Consider the following 16,544-nt stretch of genomic DNA (forward strand, 5'->3'; position numbering starts at 1 on the left):
TATATGTTATGGAAAATCGCTAAGACCAAGAAAACTCACCCGATGTTGTCATCTATATGATCCAAGTATTCTCTTTTGATTGCTATGTTTTACTTGATACGGGTGCCACCTTGTCATTTGTGACCCCTTATATGGCAAATAAATTTGATAGAACGACTGAGTGTCTTCTTGAACCTTTCAGTATATCTACTCCTGTTGGTGAGTCTATCTTAGCTGAAAGGGTCTATAGATATTATATCGTGTCAATACATCACAAGAAAAGGTAGTATTATTGTGCCAAAGGGTAAATTTATCTCCTACCTTAGAGATACAAAGTTGAGCTCTAAAGTGTGTATTTATCACATTGTTAGATTCAAAGATAATAGTGTTGAGTCCCCAAATCTTGAGTCAGTCCCAATTGTAAATGAGTTTCCTAAAGTGTTTCCTCAGGATCTTCCCAAAGTTCCTTCTGATAGAGAGATAGATTTTGGGATTGATGTCCTTCCCGATACACAGCTTATCTCTATTCCTCCATATAGGATGGCTTCTGCAGAGTTGAAAGAGCAGATGAAAGATCTCCTGGATAAGGAATTTATTAGGCCAAATGTCTCATCTTGGGGCGCTCCTATCCTATTTGTGCGAAAGAAAGATGGATCCCTTAGCATGTGTATTGACTATAGGCAACTGAATAAGGTCATAGTAAGAAATAAGTATCCTTTCCCTAGGATAGATGATTTATTTGACCAACTTCAGAGTGCCTCCTATTTTTCAAAGATAGACCATAGATCAGGCTACCATCAATTGAAAGTGAGAGAATATAATATTCCAAAAACATTTTGAGTTTTTTGGTCATGTCCTTTGGGTTAACTAATGCACCTGGAGCTTTTATGGATCTCATGAATTGGGTGTTTAACACATATCTTGATATGTTCATGATTGTCTTTATTGATGATATTTTGGTCTACTCCAAGAATGAGGAAGAGCATGCCTATCACCTTAGAGTTTTCCAATAGAATCTGAAAGACAAGAGGTTGTATGCAAAGTTCTCCAAATGTGAATTCTGGCTTGCATCAGTGGCATTCCTAGGCTATATTATATCTGGAGATGGTATTTGGGTTGATACCGAAAAAATTGAGGCTGTAAAGAATTGGCCCAAACCTACCTCTCCAACTGATATAAGAAGCTTTTGGGGTTTGACTGGCTATTACCAAAGGTTTGTAGAGGGATTCTCCTCTATATCATCACCCTTGACTAAGCTAACTCAAAAAAAGGCTAAGTTCCAATGGTTCGATACTTGTGAGGAGAGTTTCTAGAAATTAAAGAACAAAATGACCACTACTCCTATTTTTACCTTACCAAAAGGAACAAAGGATTTTTTAATCTATTATGATGCGTCTAGAGTTGGTTTGGGTTGCGTGCTGATGTAGAGGAGTGACAACTATGGTATTTGCTCTCAAAATACCCAACTTATGACTTTGAGCTGGCAGTTGTAGTATTTTCTCTCAAAATTTGGCGCCACTATTTGTAAGGAGTGCATGTTATTGTGTTCATTAATCATAAGAGTTTGAAGTATGTCTTCAGTCAGAAAGAACTCAACCTAAGGCAGAGGAGATGGCTATAGTTGCTCAAGGATTATAACATAACCATTCTTTACCACCCAGGGAAAGCTAATGTTATTGCAGATGCTCTTAGCAGGTTGTCTATGGGTAGCACTGCCCATTTAGAAGAGGGAAAGAAAGAATTGGATAAAGATGTGCACAGATTAGCTCGATTGGGAGTTCAACTTGAGAAGAATAATGAAGGTAGAGTTAATGTTCAGAATGGGTTTGCATCATCCCTTGTGGTAGAGGTAAAAGAGAAGCAAGAAAAAATCCTGCTTTTCTTTAGTTGAAGGAAGCTGTTCACAAACAAAAGGTGATGGTTTTTTCCAAAGGGGGAGATGGTGTATTGAGGTACCAGAATAAATTGTGTATCCTGAATGTTGATGATGTCCGAGAAAGGATTGTGGATGAAGCTCATAATTCTAGATACTCTATTCATTCGGGTTCTACAAAGATGTATCATGACTTGAGAGAAGTCTATTGGTGGGTGGAATGAAGAGAGATATCGGTGAATTTGTTTCCAAGTGTCCGAATTTTCAACAAGTTAAAGTTAAGCATCAAAAGTTATGTGGGTTAGCTCAAAATATAGATATTCCAGTGTGGAAGTGAGAGATGATCAATATGAATTCATTATAGGTTTACCGAGGTCCCAAAAGCAGCATAATTTGATTTGGATGATTGTGGATAGGATGACTAAATCAGTCTACTTCTTGGCAGTTAAGAATACTGGCACCATAGAGTACTATGAAAGATTGTACATCCGGGATATCATCAGATTGCATGGGTTCCCTTATCTATCATCTCAGATAGAGGAGCCTAATTCACCTCTCAATTTTGGAGGTCTTTTTAAAAAGGACTGGGTTCAAAGGTGAGTCTTAGTACAACCTTTCATCCCAAATAGAACCATTTAGACATTGGAAGATATGTTAAGGGAATGTGTACTTGACTTGAAAGGTAATTGGGATGATCATGTACCTCTTATTGAGTTTGCATACAACAATAGCTATCATGCAAGTATTCAGACGACTCCCTATAAAGATTTGTGTAAGAGGAGATGTAGATCACCAATTGGGTGATTTTAATTTGGTGAAAGTGAGATAATTGGACCTGATCTTGTTCACCAAGCTAAGAAGAAGGTAAAGGTTATTCGAGAGAGTCTAAAGAAAGCCCAAAGTTGCTAGAAGTCTTATACCGATATGAGGAGGAGATAGTTAGAGTTTGAGATGAATGATTGGGTATACCTAAAAGTGTCACCCATGAAGGGTGTCATGAGGTTTGGGAAGAAGGAAAAGCTTTGTCCCCGATACATTGGCCTTTACCAGACTGTGAGGAGGATTGGGAGGGTCGCTTATGAGTTGGAGTTACGCTTTGTGTTAGCCGCTATTCATCCCGTGTTTCACATCTCGATGTTGAAGAGGTGTTTGGGAGACCTTTCATTGGTAGTTCCCATTGATAGTAGTAGAGTTAGAGATAGATTGTCCAACAAAAAAATTCCGATTCAAATCTTTGATCATCAGGTTCGCAAATTGAGGACCAAAGAGATTGCCTCAGTCAAAGTACTATGGAGAAATCAATTTGTTGAGAAAGCCATATGGGAAGTTGAGGATAAAATCTAAATACCCATATCTATTCGTTCCTAATGATGAGAATGATGAAGATAATATCTCTACTCTTGACTTGAACTTATTTGTCTATTCTTAAGTCTAAATAGTTGATTTTCTAGATTGTTTGATTGGATTGATTAGTCAATTTAATTGAGTCTTGTTTGTTATTCATGCCTTGATTCCATTTCTAATGGCTCTTCATTCGAGGATGAATGATTCCAAGGGGGAGATAATGTTACACCCAGTAAATTTACCAAAATACCCCTAAACTATAGGACATTCGCATAACACATCTTTCGTAAATTTTTCGGTCAATCCACGACCAAAATATCGATCAAGGGGAAAATTTTGTGGGAAAATAATTGTGGTTAAATGTTAGGTCAATTGGATCGGAAGATAAATTTTTAGAGTGAAATGACGGAAAGTAGAGGAGTGTGCGACAGGGACGCGTCACAGACCTGATGCAGACTTACACTTAATCTTATCCTGGTTATTTTCTATGAGGTCAGAATTCAATCGGAAAAATTTTGGAAAACAATTGCACTATGAGGGAATAAGTCCGCATTGCGGACCTAGTCCCCCACAGGTCAATTTTCTTCCCATTTTTAATTTTAAGAAGGGGCATTCTGGTCTTTTCCTCACCCCTCTTATACTTATCCCATAACTAAAATAGGTCATTTTTGACCTTAAAAGAGTTCCTAAATGCATTTCTAAGTCTTTTACGCTAATTTAACTTAAGATCTAGGGCTAAGAAGTGGAAAAGAGGCTAGGGTTCAAAAGATTCAAGATTGATTGTTTTGTCTTCATCCCAGGTATGTAAGGCTATCCATAATGTGGATTGAGTTCATCCACATTCCCTACATCTTCAGTTTTCATAGTGGAGATTAGTTTCAAGGTTCCATAAATTGAGTTCTTGAATTATCTATCATTCCTTTTGAGTACGTGTATAAATTTCCTTGTGTTATTGTACATGTATTATGATATTTTGATGAGTTTCTTGAATTGATTCTATTGAGAGTGTGGGTTCATATTTGTATCCATATGAACTATAATTGATATTTCATTGTACATTATGCATTGACGGAGTTTTAAAGAACGAGTTGTGAATGTCTTGCATAAAATATTTTATGTATTTATTTTGAGTTAAAGAATAACAAGTGTCATCTTTGATTGAGAAAGTGTTTGAGCATGAGTTGAGAAATCTCTTGAGTAGCATGTTGAGCAAGAGTATTTTGAGTATAAACGAGTGGAGAAATATTTTATTAAACGTCTATTTTGAAATTGAGTTGAGAAGTCACATTATATTTTTATTTTAAATGCATTCTTTGAGTTTAGATGAGTTGAGTTTTGAGCTAAATCCAAAAAAGACTAAATGAGTATTTTACTCACTAAATGTATATGAGCATAATAGAGTATTTTGGGAGTAGTATTGAGCACCAATATGGGGTGAGCCCATAAACTACGTAGCTAGCGTAGGATAGAGGCCAAGCCTCTCTTATCCCAAAAGAGAAATTTTATATTGGATCCATGAGTTTGAGAGTCCTTTGCCCTGGAAAGGTATTGGACAGCTACAGTAACGTCAGTTTTAAGCGTTGTATCGTCACTAACTCATAAGTGACAGTTGTCGGTTAGAGAAACTCCCTAAGAGTAAAATATTATATCTTTATATGTTGAGTTGCATCTCTTACTGCATATTATTTAAAGCTTTTGTATTATTTTTACTTCATGCTTTATTGAGTTGAGCCATTTCAGAGTGAGTCTCATGAGTTGATTTGAGTTGAGTCGAGTTGAGTTGATTTGAGTGTCCTTGAGTAAGTTTCCTTTTAGATATATTACATACTCGTACATTCCATGTACTGATGCCATTTATCCTGTATCATTTTATGATACAGATATAGGTGATAGAGGTCCTCAACAGGCGCATCGTTGAAGACTAGACTCATTCAGCTTTTGGTGAGGCTTCCTTGCATCAGGAGGACTTCATTTATGGTTCTGTCATACATTCCTTTTGAAATTCATTTGAAGTAGCCTTGGACTTGTCTTGCCACCTTTTTAGTATTGAGTTAGAGGATTCATAGACAAGATCAGAGTTGAGTTAGAGGATTCATAGACAAGATCAGAGTTGAGTTAGATGGATTTGTTTTAGAGTTTGTCGTAAAGCTTAATTTTTATTATTAAGCACCTGACATTGAGTCCATTCATTCCTTAGTATTTTCAGCATATTATTTCATTATCCATGATGTTGTGAGTGCCCGCTTGAGTTATCTATCTTTTAAGTTATGATGAACCTTCCGCCGAGAGTTTGGATGTTTAACTGGACCAAATGGTTCACTTGGGGACCAACAATGGTCTTCGAGTATCGTCCACGTCTAGGGTAACTTCGCGAGGTGTGACAACTTCATATTCACCCGAGGACTATGCTAGAATATATATCTGGGAGTTGGTTAAGCTTCATGGTGTTCCATTGTCTATCATTTTGGATTGAGGTATGTAGTTTACATCTCCGTTTTGGAGATCCTTTCAAAAGAGTCTTGGTACCCAAGTGAATCTTAGTACAACCTTTCACCCACAAATGGATGGTCAGGCCAAGCGTACCATTCAGACATGAAAGGATATTTTGAGAGAATGTGTTATTGAGTTTAAAGGAAATTAGGATGATTATTTTCTATTGATAGAGTTTGCTTATAATAACAGTTATCATTCTAGCATTGAGATGACTCCATTTGAGGCCTTCTATGGTAGGCGGTGTAGATCCCCTATCGGTTGGTTCTAAGTAGGTGAAGTTGATTTGATAGGACCCGAGTTGGTATTTGAGGCTATAGAGAAGGTTTTTTTGTTATTGTTTTTCATAAATAGACCTAACCCAAGGATCTCATCCCTCGTGGTGGTCAGGGATTAAGCCACCCCCTAAGCCTTAATATAAATATAAAAAGAAATATACAAGGAGGGGGATATAAACCTTACTTCTGGTCCTATGGTAGTTCATAAATTGGCTATCCTACATGGAGAAGGTTAGGCTCATTAGAGAAAGATTGAAAACAACCCAAATCTGACAAAAATCCTATTCAAATATGAGGAGAGGGGAACTTGAATTTGAGGTTAATGATTGTATTTACTTGAAAATTTCACCCATGAAGGGTGTTATGCCTTTTGGTAAGAAAAGGAAGTTGATTCCCTACTATATTTGTCTATATTAGATTTTAAGATAATTGATAAGGTTGCTTATGAGTTGGATTTGCCTTCAGATTTAATATCGATGCATGTGGTGTTCCATGTGTCATTATTGAGAAAGTTTGTTAGTGATCCTAGTTTTATTATGCCATTGATCATAATTGAGGTTAAAAAGAGTCTTTCATATGAAGAGGTTCATGTTAAGATTTTGGACCGGCAAGTTAGAAAGTTGAGAAATAAAAAAATAGCTTCAGTTAAAGTGTTATGGAGGAACCAAGAAGTTGAGGGTGCTACATGGGCCGAAGCCGATATGATGTCCCGATATCCTCATATCTTTCCTTCCATGCCTAGTTAAGGATTTAGCTCCTTCATGATTCAACCAGCCCAAATCATGTGTTTCAGTTGTTCTCATAGTTTTATATACATTCATGTTCATAAAATGAGTTTTAAAGTCATGTTTTATCTTGAAATTAAAATTTCATGTTTTATGAATTATCGAGATGTTTGGCATTCATGTTGGGTTGTTATGTTCCTTTTCTATTCTATTCATGCCAACTTGAGCCCTATTTAAGGAGGAATGTTCCCAAGGGGGAGATATTCTAAGACACCAAAAGCTAGAAAGATGGAAAATGAGGAACAAAGGATGAAATTCCAAAAATTGCAACATTTAGGCACCGAATAATGACCACGATGGCCATTGCGAGCCGTATTGAGAATCACGGTCCGTGGTGTGCCACCATGGTGGAGTTTTAGAAATATAAACCGTCTAGGAAAGGGTCCATGATAGGGACCACGAGCCGTGCTGACCACCATGAGTTGTGGTGCCCTCCGTGGTGAGCCTTCCCTTGAACCCATAAGAAAATTCTCCAAGCAAGGACCACGCTTGATAACCACAGACTGTGTTTCCCTTCACGGACCGTGGTGGGTTTCATGGTGAGCACTCCTGTAGAACCTTATGTCAGGTTCCTCACCACGAGCTGTGGTGACCTTTATAGACCATCATGGTCTCCGTGAAGCAGGTCTTGAAGATTTTACTTTTTTTCCCAAGTACAAGGTAGTTACCATGATCACCACCATGGATCGTGGTGATGTTCAAGAACCATGGTGGGTCCTCTGTGAATTCCAATATCCAAATTTAATGAGGATTATTTTAGCCATTCCCTATACTTTCATTAATGAATGTGGACATTTTTGGGACCAGATTCATTATGTAATTTTCCTAAATACTCCTAAGTCTATTCTTTTCCATCATTAACTCCTTTTCCATCATTAACTCCCAAACAACTTTAAAACTTCTCTTTCAAGGTTCTTTCAATAGATCATCTTCTTCATCAAGGTTTTGGCTAGGGTTTCTTCAAGATTAGTCTTCTCCTCTCAATTTCAAGGTCAATTCACTAAGGTATGTGGGGATTGATCCTGGGTTCCTTTCATCTATGGAGTCCCAATTCTTTTTTCAAAGATCTCCTTAAATTTCATTGGTTTCTAACTCTAGTTTTTATGAATTGCATTGGGTTGTTTTAATTACATTTTTAGTTGTTATCAATGATCATTATAAGCATGATTCTACATTAATTATATGATTTCAAGTTTTATTAATAATTCCCATACATGATGCTACTTTATATTATGATTATGATGTTCAATGATGATTTACATGAGTTTCGATTATGAGTTCAATAATTTTCAAAAGAAATCTTTTATAAATTAAGTTGACATTGATGAATGAATGATGAAAGTTATGATGATGATCAATTATGATCCAAGAAAGTTATTATGGTGTGATAAGTACAATTCTGACAATCATGTTTAGATGGTGATAAGGACAATTCTCACCAAATTTTATGGATTTTTATGAGTCACTAAAGTTAATGAGCTACTCTAATGATTACTTTCATGATTAAGTTAATGATGATGTTTTGATGCTTCTAATGAGTTCCGTTGGGATGTTGACTAAGCAACAAGAGAACTTATAAGTACGGTTCGATTCGGTAACTTAGTTAGTTACCCAGGGGATCTTAGTAACAACCTAAATTCTAAAACTATGTGCCCCCATATGTTGCCTTTATAGCCTAGCTAGTGGATCCACATATGTTGATCACTTTGATTTTTTTCTTATGATTCTGGTTATCTAGGAGCTTGTTCTAAAGACCCTATCAAGTGTAGACTTAGAGGAATGTTTAGACGTTGCAAGCGATGTAGTCTATGTTGGATATTGATTTGAGTATTACTCCTTCCTTAGACTTTCATTGTCGAGTTGTTTCTTCCGCTTCATTTCATTATGTTTAATTTCCATATATATGATATGTATGCTAAGATGGCTTAGTTGGAATTCTTTGGGTTTTCAATCGTCGTGTTATGGCTAGGCCTAAGGTTGGGTCATGACAGTTAGGCCCTAGTTTGGGTTGTGACAGGTTTTGATAGTTCTGGCAACTCTAATCAGTTCTATTTTTGGTGCAGGTGCACTTGCTAACAATGTCGCATGACTAGAAGACCTCTTCTAGAAGAACGACCTATTATCATTACCATTTTTTGGTGATTAGGCTCATGTCATATTGACTTTGCCTTCTTATTCTGATAATCCTCCTGATTCTTATCCTCCTCAACTTGTTGTTCATAAACCATAAGAATAGAGATATCCATGTCAAAAATTGGCAAAGTGGTCTCACTTTTTCTTCACATGTTTGCCTACACTAGAGTAAAACTTTCTCATCTTAGACCTGACATATGGAGCCATCTTTAGAGCATGTTTGGATAATTAAATGAACTTGAGGTTGTACTCCTTTACTTTTAACCCTTCATACTTTAAATTTATGAACTCTTTCATCTTTGCCTCCCTCAATTCTTGGAGAAAGAAGTGGTCCAAGAAATGATGCTCAAAATCATCCCAAGGAGATGGTTCATAATCCTTTATAACACTCAATGACACCTCTCAAAAGAGATATAGATTATCTTTACAGTATATTTTACTCAACTAAGAGTTGGGGATGAACCCATAGGAAATAGTTTGAAACAAGTTCTATTAGCTATCATTATTCAGTCATAGCTACTACTTCACGAAAATAAACTTGCATAAAGTAAAAGTGGGGGTTTTGGTTTTAGTTTAGAATAAGTAAAAATGCAAATACAAGTAAATAAGATTAAGGTTGTAAAGGAATACTAGACTAGGATTGTGTTCCCCGTGACTTGTTAGTTAATAGGCTAATCGTATTCATGATATCGTTTAATGTATTGCATGCAAAATCTGGTGAGTTAGGTAACATCTAATTCACCTCTAGATTCTTCTTAGACATATATCATTCATCTCCTCCCGTTCTTAGAATGTATACTATACTAACCCTCGCCCTCGATCTCAGAGTACTATCTCCTCCCGGTCTCAAGTAATTTAGATGAAATTTTTCCCTTCTTTTGAAGTCAGGCTCTTTGAATTTTTGTTGTAAAATTCTTTTTCTAATCACTAACTCCCTTCCGAGAAAGCAATGAATACGGGCAATTTCTTAATGCGTTCATTCACTAATAAAAACTTTTGAATTAAGAAATCACAATACATGCAAAAACAATGCACAAATATCAATCCTACGTTTGCTTATTCTAGTTAAGTCGTCATGGTTCCCAAAACCCTAGTTGTGGGACTAGCTATGCATAATTATAAGTAAATCAACAATAATTGTGTATAATTCATGAAACAATACTTACAAAGTGATAGAAAATCAACAAAAGAATCAAACAAAGCAAACTAGCAAGTACAACATGATTCAAGTCTCCAAAGATAGGCAAGAAACACAAGTTTTCACGTTGTTCCTTTAGCTACTGCCCAGTGTGTGTTGTCAATGAAAAAAACTCAAAAATATAGATTAGGTCATGTATAATATCCTTCAAACAGTAGGGAAAATGTAGGAGAAGGAATACCTAAACCTAGAACAAAATAAGGTATTTATAGAAGTCTAAAACTACTCCTAAACCAACTAGGAAAAGGAAACTTGATGCACCTTGGATTGCTATGGATGGGAGCCACCACGGCCAGTGATGGGCACCATGGCTCGTGGTGGTATTCCTTGGTGATTTCCTTAGACTTTTATGGCTTTTCATCCTACCACATCACCTACCACGGCCAGTGGTGAGGACCACGACTAGCAGTAGGGCTCTTGGTGGTTGCGTTGGCCATGTTGCTCCTTTCTTTGGATCTTGGTGATTTCCTTACCCTTGCCACTTCTTTCCTTTGAATTTTGATGGCTTCCTCTATATTACGGAACCTACCACAGAAAGTGGTAAGCACTATGACTCATGGTGGATAGGCGTGGTGCATGCCTTAGCCCAAAAATCGGCTACCTTCTCTTGGTTGCATTCTTCACGGATGGGAGCTTCCTTTCACGGCTAGTATTGCACAGCACGGCCCGTGGTGGCTGTATTAGTGTGCATACTTGGTCAAAACATGATTAATTAATCTCCCAACACTCATTCCAAGGTCCTTTAAGGACCGGTGAAGTTCGTTCTTTGAGTTCTCCTTTCAAGTTGTCTGAAACCTTGCTAAACTCAAGTGTTTGAACACCTCTTTTGATATTTTGCTTTTCTTTGGCATCACCATAACACCAAGATACAAAAATCCTTCAAGATCAATCAAATTTTCACATGAACCATGCCAAATATCATCAAACCAAGCATGCTTCAATTTTCCTGAAAACTAACTAAAAACACATATCAAACTAACAAAATGCGCTTGAGAACTTACAATAACTCCTTGTTTTGGGCATCGTAAATGTCGTATTTTGGCGACACATCAACTCTCTCAATTTAGAATTATTGCTTGTCCTCAAGAAATAACAAAACATAAACCAAATAGTGCACAAATATAGGCAACTCATAGGAAATATATAGCATCCTTGCAACATAAGATTCATGACCAACTACCCTCATGCAATGCACTCATGATCTAGCCACTCGCTAGGATTACTTCATGACATTATACTATTCATAGCTAAAATAAATCAATGCAAATAGTCATAGACCAGTCAATGTAGCAACTAAACAACACAATCACAGTGCCCTCACCACAAAGAAGTCTCTCACACGGTGTATAAAGTATAAACAGAGACTGGAACAAAACTACTCGCGCTCTCAAAAGAAGTTCAAACAATGCAAAAGTAAAGACCATAGGATTGCCCTTATTTTCAACACTTCAACTCTTGAATAACCTTTTTAAGATCATAATAGGACTTTTTAGGCTTGCAATGTAGGCTTGGGTTTAGGTAGGATACATTTAGTATAAAAGAGACTATTTTGCCCCTCCAAATGCTACTTTGGCTTAACAACTTAGTTTTTCAGCCCCCCAAACTCTTGTCGTTCCCTTATCTCCTCATCCATTCTTCTCGAGAGTGATTTTTACTTTTGTTCAATCTTATTTTTTTCTTTGACTCATTTTTTTGCACTTGTTTTCTTTTCTTACTTGCGGCCACATCCATGCTTTTCTTTTATTCTCATTCCACCATTCTTTTCATACCTTAACTTCTCTACTTACCTTATGGTAGTCATCCTCAACTCAGGCTTTTGGCCTTAGTTGAAGTATATAATTACTTAGGAAGGACCAAGGACATAATAAAGGTTCACAAAACTGATTCTCCTATAATAGCCACCCTTAACTTAGGCTTTTGACCTGAGTAGAGGTACACATTTTCCTTGGAGGTAACAGGGCCAAAATTTAGATTCACAAATAGCAAGGGAAGGTGAATTTTGGTTAATCAAAGAAAAGGTTCATTAAAGCTCAAACTTTTGGTTCAAAGGGTAGAATTTCATTTGGTTGATTAAATTTAGGCTAAGTGACTCATTATCAACAAAGGCCTATGATCTTGTCCTAATCCAGCTATCCAATTGTTTCAGTAAGACTAACCAGGCAAGTTCTAGCTTATAAATGCATCTATCAAACAATGCAAATTTAGCTCTCACACACATGGCACCGATCTTATGCTATATAACACTAATCAACACATTTATAACTAGCAAATCACCATGTACAATGTTACAAAGATCCCAGCAAATCCGTTATCACATTTGAGATGTAATCACATATTTTTTTTAGAAAATTTTAAACGGGCCATCTTTTACTTTCATGGGCTACTAAAAACTTCTATAGGTACTCATATTCACACAAACAACCTAAACATGCCAGTTCTACTAAATAATACACCTTCATAGAAAAGAAACATTGCAAGAAAAACTTCAAATGGCTTCAGGATGCCCCACTCCCCACTAAAATTTGTGCACTGTCCCCAATACACTCAAAAACTCCAAAATTGCAAACAAGGGAAGTGATCATACCTGTGATGCCCTAGGCATTAGTATTAGGTTACCTGACTACTCAAGATTCATCAAGTATCCACATGGGTTGCCTCCCATGAAGCTCCTGATTTAATGTCGCAGCACAACATCCTCAAACTGCACTATTTTTCCATTCTTGGATTTTGAACAATGTCACTAGGCAGTGCACCATTCTTCTTTTGTTTTATAGTGGATGAGAATTGCCCCATATGCTGCTCTAACTACTTAATAGAGGTTGAGTGTGAATCTAATACTTGGGTCATTTTGGACATATCGCCTTTTAGCTCCTTGACCACAGATTTCATAGATTCAGTCTTTTGCAGCACTTTAGTCAAGATCTCCTCCACCCTTAAGGTACTTGCTCCACCTCTATCTCTATTTATGGGATGCACATAAATAACGCTCCGATCATTTTTGTATTGATCTTTGTTATGCCAGTTACTTTGGTCGCGGTGTTCTGCCCTATCATAGTATCCATCCCTTTGAAAACTCCGACCTTGGTTTTCAGAGTTTTATGTCCGAAAACCCCTTGGTTGTTCATATACTTTGCCTTTTTATCACCTAGTATATCATCATTGAGACCTACAGTATCAACATTGTTTACCTTTTCTAGGCCTCTATTTAACAATCGTTTGGTCAGCAAGTCCATCTAAGTCCTTATGTGGGCCATAACTTGATCACACTTCTTTTCTACTCAACTGACATCTCAAATTGAAATCCAAAACCTCCCATGTCAGTGGCTCTAGTGTACCATGCTCTGTTATTCTTTGCAAACTAATCCAAGATTATTGTGTCTTCTTGAAATGTCTTGGCCATGAATGAACCTCCATAAGTTGGATCAATAATTGGCTTAGTCACAAAGTTACATGATCTGAAAAATAACTCCTTTAAGTTCTCATCTATTAGATTTTGATTGGGACACTACTTTATCTTCTGCCTGAATCTCTCTCAAGTTTCATGCACCACCTTAGAAGGTAGTTGATTGTGAGCATTAATCTCATCCTTGATTTACAACTTTTTAGATGGTGGAAAGAATCTCTCTAGAAATGCTTCCCTTAGCTCCTTCCAGGTGGTGATAGAGTCATGAGAAAGCTCATTCAACCACTTCATTGCCATCCCAGATAGCAATAATGTAAACAGAAACAATTGTATAGCTGATTGGCTAACACAGGAATTTCAAATAACTTGCAAATGGCGATAAAGTTCATCAAGTGCTGGTTAGCATCATCACTTACTGCTCCATTAAATAACCCTTTGAGGTTCAACATTTGCAGCATGGTGCTAGTGATAGTGAACTTAATACCTTGAGATAGTGGTGGAAGAATTATAGCTCTAGTATCTCATGTGCCATTTGTATCAACATCATCATCCACTAGGGCATCATCCCTGACTTGATTCTCCTCAAGCTCTCTCAACCTTTGTGCCTCACGCTCTTGCGCATTCATCTTTCGAATGGACTTTTGCAGTTCAGTATCATAGGAAAATAGTGGTTTACCCGTACTATGAGTATTTTTCATGCACTATATATTCCCTACAAAAACAAAAACAAGAAACCAAAAGTAAAACGAGGAACTAGAACTACAACCTAAAGTACTCACTAATAGACCATTACAAAATTGTATTCCCCGGTAATGACTCCATTTTGATAATGTTCAATTACACCTATCGAAAAAGATATAGATAATCATTAGTAGTATATTTTACCCAACTAAGATTCGAGGTCGAACCCATAGGGAATAGGTTGAAACAAATTCTATTATCTATCACTATTCAATCGTAGTTGCTACTTCCTAAAAATAAACTTGCATAAAGTAAAAGTGGGGGTTTTGGTTTTAATTTAGAATAAGTAAAAATGCAAAGACAAGTAAATAAGATTAAGGTTGTAAACAATAGGAAGACTAAAGTAGAGTTGTGGGAACCATGACGACTTAACTAGAATAGGCAAACGTAGGATTGATATTTATGCATTGTTTTGCATGTATTGTGATTTTTTCATTCAAAATTATTTCTTAGTGAGTGCATGCATTAAGAACTTGCCCGTATTCATTACTTGCCCAGGAGGGAGGTAGTGATTAGAAAAAGAATTTCACAATAGAAATTTGAAGAGCCTGGCTTTGAAAGAAGAGATAAACTTCATCTAAGTTACTTGAGACCGGGAGAAGATAGTACTCTAAGATCCAGGGTGAGGGTTAGTATAGTAAACATTCTGATACCGAGAGAAGATGAATGAGATACGTCTAAGAAGGACCAAGAGGTAAATTAGATATTACTTAACTCGCTAGATTTTGCATGCAATACATTGAATGATATCATGAATACGATTAACCTATTAACTAACAAGTCATGGGAAACACAATCCTAGTCTAGTATTAATATTGATTACAACCTTAATATTGTGTACTTGTGTTTGTATTATTTTACTTGTTCTAAACTAAAATCAAAACCCCCACTTTTATTTTATGTAAGTTTATTTTTGAAAAGTAGCAACTACGATTGAATAGTGATAGCTAATAGAATTTGTTTCAATCTATTTCCTGTGGGTTTGACCCCGAATTTTAGTTGGATAAAATATATTGCTAACGATCGTCTATATCTATTTCAAGAGATGTAATTGAACATTATCAAAAGAGATATAGACGATTGTTAGTAGTATATTTTACCCAACTAAGAGTCGGGGTCGAACCCACAGGGAATAGGTTAAGTTCTATTAGCTATCACTATTTAGTTGTAGTTGCTACTTCCCGAAAATAAACTTGCATAAAGTAAAAGTGGGGATTTTGGTTTTAGTTTAGAATAAGTAAAAATGTAAAGATAAGTAAATATGTGTTAGTACATGAAATGCACTATGTATATGAGAAGTATGCATGAACAATGAATATATGACATAATCAATATGAATCATGAGATACATGACCATTATCTTAAAACATGAGTAAAACCATAAAACCTTAAAGCATCATAATCATTGGTCAATGCATCAAAACATCATAATGAGAACTTTATACCTTTTCATATACCTTGATGTAGGATAGGATCTTTAACCGACATATAAGACCTTTCAAGCTATAACATGGAATTTGATGTACTCCCACATTGAGTAGGGGGAGGCTACTTTGTCAAGGTAGACTCTGAGATGGTACTTCCTCTAATTTTGTGCAATATGTGAATCCACTAGCTACACCATATTGGAACTTTAAACCTACGCAGGCAACATAGTTAGGGACTAAAGGTTGCTATTAAGATATCCTTGGGTAGCTACTATGGCTACCGTACCAAACCCCACCTTAAAATCCTTTTAGTGCTTAGTTATTTTTCCTACGAAACTTTATGAAACAATCATTAACATCATTAGGAAAGACAATAAAAGATATCAATCCTTATCATCAGAAATTCATAAGACTAGCTCATTAACATGATTGATTCATAAGAATCCATGTGTTGGTGAGAATGTCCTTTCACCTCTTAAACATGATTGTGTGAGAACTACCTTATCACACCATAACTTCTTTCTTAAAACATAATTGAGACATATTTCAAAATCTTTCATGAGTCATTCATAATATTTGATAAGCATTCATAAAATATTCGTTGAAATCTTTTGAAATTCATGATCATGATTCATTGAAATACACTTGAAACTAGCATATAGCATGGGCCAGTGAAATTTATCTTGAAATCATGCAAATTGATGTGAATTATGCATAATTATACTAATAATAATGAAATATATCATAATTAAGAAGATCCAATGCTGTTATATTCTATATTTTTACACATGGGACTATTCACGAGCTAATGGACATAAATTCAAGAACTTTTAATTTCAAATTTTAAAATGGCATGACTTATTTATAAATTCCAATTAGTGTAGAAATATTAG

This window comes from Solanum dulcamara, chromosome 1 (genome assembly GCF_947179165.1).
Source record: "Solanum dulcamara chromosome 1, daSolDulc1.2, whole genome shotgun sequence".
NCBI lineage: Eukaryota > Viridiplantae > Streptophyta > Magnoliopsida > Solanales > Solanaceae > Solanum > Solanum dulcamara.